At 44.0% G+C, this 4867-nt stretch overlaps 1 long non-coding RNA gene across 1 annotated transcript; it reads left to right on the forward strand.

Annotated features, from left to right (window-relative positions):
* Positions 1-1610: 1610 nt before the first annotated feature.
* Positions 1611-3336, forward strand: LOC120018711. Its single transcript, XR_005472242.1, has 2 exons — positions 1611-1821; positions 1880-3336. It is a non-coding gene; the product is annotated as an uncharacterized LOC120018711 (long non-coding RNA).
* The last annotated feature ends 1531 nt before the right edge of the window (positions 3337-4867 follow it).

The following is a 4867-nucleotide window of genomic DNA, read 5'->3' on the forward strand; positions in this document are numbered from 1 at the left end:
TCCAGGTTCAAAGAAAGGAACATGCAGCTCGTGTCCTGTCAGTCCCGGTTCAAAGAAAGGAACATGCAGCTCGTGTCCTGTCAGTCCAGGTTCAAAGAAAGGAACATGCAGCTCGTGTCCCTGTCAGTCCAGGTTCAATGAAAGGAACATGCAGCTCGTGTCCCTGTCAGTCCAGGTTCAATGAAAGGAACATGCAGCTCGTGTCCCTGTCAGTCCAGGTTCAAAGAAAGGAACATGCAGCTCGTGTCCCTGTCAGTCCAGGCTCAAAGAAAGGAACATGCAGCTCGTGTCCCTGTCAGTCCAGGTTCAAAGAAAGGAACATGCAGCTCGTGTCCTGTCAGTCCAGGCTCAATGTTTGACATGACTGAGTTAGCTGAGCTAGCTAGCTAGCTAGGTGACAAGAACGTTATCCAGCCTGAATAGCGACCATTTTGTTTAGAACGGACGACCAGGCCTTTTGCATAGCAACTATTTTAACATAATGAACGACTGGCTGGCGTCTGTAGCAACATGACCAAAATAACTAACAACCAGAGTTTTGTCTGGACTATGTCTTCTGGTGGAAGAATTACAGTGTATGAATTTACTTATCAAATTAACTTTTTAATTAAAATATGTTATTTATTGTTATTTTAATATGCTGGCAACAGTTTTAGGCACACATCGGACCGAACATTTAAGGCTATCACGTCGGGTCGAAGAACGCCATTTACCTGTGACTGTATTCATGATATAGCACTGCCTCTTACCTGTGACTGTATTCATGATATAGCACTGCCTCTTACCTGTGACTGTATTCATGATACAACACTGCCTCTTACCTGTGACTGTATTCATGATATAGCACTGCCTCTTACCTGTGACTGTATTCATGATATAGCACTGCCTCTTACCTGTGACTATATTCATGATACAGCACTGCCTCTTACCTGTGACTGTATTCATGATACAGCACTGCCTCTTACCTGTGACTTTATTCATGATATAGCACTGCCTCTTACCTGTGACTATATTCATGATACAGCACTGCCTCTTACCTGTGACTGTATTCATGATACAGCACTGCCTCTTACCTGTGACTTTATTCATGATATAGCACTGCCTCTTACCTGTGACTGTATTCATGATACAGCACTGCCTCTTACCTATGACTGTATTCATGATACAGCACTGCCTCTTACCTGTGACTGTATTCATGATACAGCACTGCCTCTTACCTGTGACTGTATTCATGATACAGCACTGCCTCTTATCTGTGACTGTATTCATGATACAACACTGCCTCTTATCTGTGACTGTATTCACGATACAACACTGCCTCTTATCTGTGACTGTATTCATGATACAGCACTGCCTCTTATCTGTGACTGTATTCATGATACAACACTGCCTCTTATCTGTGACTGTATTCATGATACAGCACTGCCTCTTACCTGTGACTGTATTCATGATACAACACTGCCTCTTGTGCCTTATTGCTTAAATAGAGGTTAAGCCATTTGATGTTATTCCACATGAACTTTCTCTGCTTCACCATTTGATTCTCCTTCCTTAAAAAAGGATCATATAAATACATGTGATATATTGATCCCTCTCCTCTAAACTCTTACAGTAACGGAGGACTGGACCCGTGGTCAAGTGGTGGGGTGACCCGAAACATCTCGGACTCGGTGGTCGCCATAGTGATACCTGACGGGGCTCACCACCTGGATCTACGCTACAACAACGAGTATGACCCTCACACCGTCCTCTCAGCCCGCGCCCTGGAGGTGGAATACTTCAAACTGTGGATCAAACAGGCCAGGAAACTACAAATACCAGGTTAAATCACTCTGAACTACAACTGCCAGGCTAAATCACTCTGAACTACAACTACCAGGTTAAATCACTCTGAACTACAACTGCCAGGCTAAATCACTCTGAACTACAACTACCAGGTTAAATCACTCTGAACTACAACTACCAGGCTAAATCACTCTGAACTACAACTACCAGGTTAAATCACTCTGAACTACAACTACCAAGCTAAATCACTCTGAACTACAACTACCAAGCTAAATCACTCTGGATTACAACTCCCATGCTAAGTCACTCTGAACTACAACTCCCAGGTAAAAGCACTCTGAACTACAATTACTAAATCAAACAGAACTAAAACTGCCAGACTAAATCACTCTGAACTTAAACACCCAGGGTCGGCCTAAAATGTCACCCTATTCCCTATATAGTGCACTACTTTTATCCAGGACCCCTAGGACTCTGGTCAGAAGTAAGGCACTAGATGCAACCCCAGCCTCTCAAACTACCTGAAGCTAAAAGACCATAGCATATAACATGTGGCTTTGTTGCAATGCCCTCTCTAGCATACTACTAAGAAGGGAGCAATGTAATTGGACGTGTATTCTAAGTGATATGCTAGTGTGGATATTGAAACTAAGCCAATGTTTGCATCCCAAAAGTTACCCTATTCCCTATTATAGTGCACTACTTTTGACCACAGCCCATATGGACCCTGTTTAAAAAGGAGTTCACTATGTAGGGAATAGGGTGCCATATAATACAAAACATTCTCTACCACCAGAATGTACTGATGGATTTTCAGTTGAATATTGTTTTCAGATGTGATGAGTTTAAGGAAGAACTACTTACACTAATAAATCAGGTTTAGTTAAGTAGCTATTTCAATGTTGATTTATTGATTTCAATGATTGGTTATAGTGTTTTCTGTTTCGTGCCAAAGTCTTTTATTTTTTATTTTTTACGAGTGTCAGAAAGGGCTAGAATATCAAATTTTAAAAAACGAAAGAAATATTTTCTTAATTTGAAAATTAAAGACATTTTCACATTAACACCAGATTTAAATAATTAAGTTACGGTGTTTATGTTTTGTGTTTAATTGAAGTTTGATAGCTTACACATACTGTATATCAGAACAACAATTGTGTTTAATTGTATAATTAGTACAGAAAATATTTATTTAACAGCTCTCAGGAAAAAAAGTATGCTTTTTTTGTAAGTGTTTACAATTCTTTGTAATTAACCATTTCTGTTAAACTAGAATTAGCATTAGTCAGTGATTCTAAAGGTTTTTCCAAACAATTGATAACATTCACTTGTAGTTGACAGTTTTTATACTACGGCCTGAGTTGTATTTGGTCCAGAAATGGACCCATATTTAACAACGGCAGCAGAAGGGCTGGACCCAGTCTCTCAATGTCGTGTTACCATGTTTCATTGACTTTATTAATGGCTGTGGCTGTTAAGCAATATCCCTTTAATGTCTTACTGCTATTGCCATTGTGTTGTGCCCAGATTAAAAGCAATTTTAATTTGATACTGTTTTTGTCTCTCTTGGCAACTCTAAACTCACATTCTGAATACTTGCTAAATAAATAATGTGTATTCTACACTGAACATTCGAAAGTTATGGACATTTGATGGACGAGTCATTGGCGTGACAATTATTAATATGTAGACATGCTTAACATCAGAGGGCTGCTTCTATAATCTATATGAATACATCCTGTAACACTGAGCGTTCCCCGTCACACTGAGAGCTCTCAGTGTGACGGGGAACTCTCAGTGTGACGGGGAACTCTCAGTGTGATTGGGGGAACACTCAGGGTGACGGGGAACTCTCAGTGTGACGGGGAACTCAATGTGATTGGGGGAACACTCAGTGTGACGGGGAACTCTCAGTGTGATTGGGGGAACTCTCAGTGTGACGGGGAACTCTCAGTGTGACGGGGAACGCTCAGTGTGACGGGGAACGCTCAGTGTGACGGGGAACGCTCAGTGTGACGGGGAACGCTCAGTGTGACGGGGAACGCTCAGTGTGACGGGGAACTCTCAGTGTGACGGGGAACTCTCAGGGTGACGGGGAACTCTCAGTGTGACGGGGAACTCTCAGGGTGACGGGGAACTCTCAGGGTGACGGGGAACTCTCAGCGTGACGGGGAACTCTCAGCGTGACGGGGAACTCTCAGCGTGACGGGGAACTCTCAGCGTGACGGGGAACTCTCAGCGTGACGGGGAACTCTCAGCGTGACGGGGAACTCTCAGGGTGACGGGGAACTCTCAGTGTGACGGGGAACTCTCAGTGTGACGGGGAACTCTCAGTGTGACGGGGAACTCTCAGTGTGACGGGGAACGCTCAGTGTGACGGGGAACTCTCAGTGTGACGGGGAACTCTCAGGGTGACGGGGAACTCTCAGTGTGACGGGGAACTCTCAGTGTGACGGGGGAACTCTCAGTGTGACGGGGAACTCTCAGTGTGACGGGGAACTCTCAGTGTGACGGGGAACGCTCAGTGTGACGGGGAACGCCCAGTGTGAAGGGGAACGCCCAGTGTGACGGGGAACGCCCAGTGTGACGGGGAACGTCCAGTGTGACGGGGGAACGCTCAGTGTGACGGAACACTCCCTGTCACACTGAGAGTTCCCCATGACAGACTGACCAGGTGAATCCAGGTAAAAGCATGATCCCTTATTGATGTCACTTTTTTAATCCACTTCAATCAGTGTAGATGAAGGGGAGGAGACATGTTAAAGAAGGATTTTTAAGCCTTGAGACAATTAAAAGATGGATTGTGTATGTGTGCCATTCAGAGGGTGAATAGGCAAGACAAAAGATTTCAGTGCCTTTGAACGGGGTATGGTAGTAGGTGCCAGGTGCACCGGTTTGTGTCAAGAACTGCAATGCTGCTGGGTTTTTCACACTCAACAGTTTCATGTGTATCAAGAATGGTCCACCACCCAAAGTACATCCAGCCAACTTGACACAACTGTGGGAAGCATTGGAGTCAACATGGGCCAGCATCTTTTCGACACCTTGTAGAGTCCATGCCTCGTCGAATTTAGGTTGTTCT

Source organism: Salvelinus namaycush, chromosome 23 (genome assembly GCF_016432855.1).
Source record: "Salvelinus namaycush isolate Seneca chromosome 23, SaNama_1.0, whole genome shotgun sequence".
Classification (NCBI taxonomy): Eukaryota; Metazoa; Chordata; class Actinopteri; order Salmoniformes; family Salmonidae; genus Salvelinus; species Salvelinus namaycush.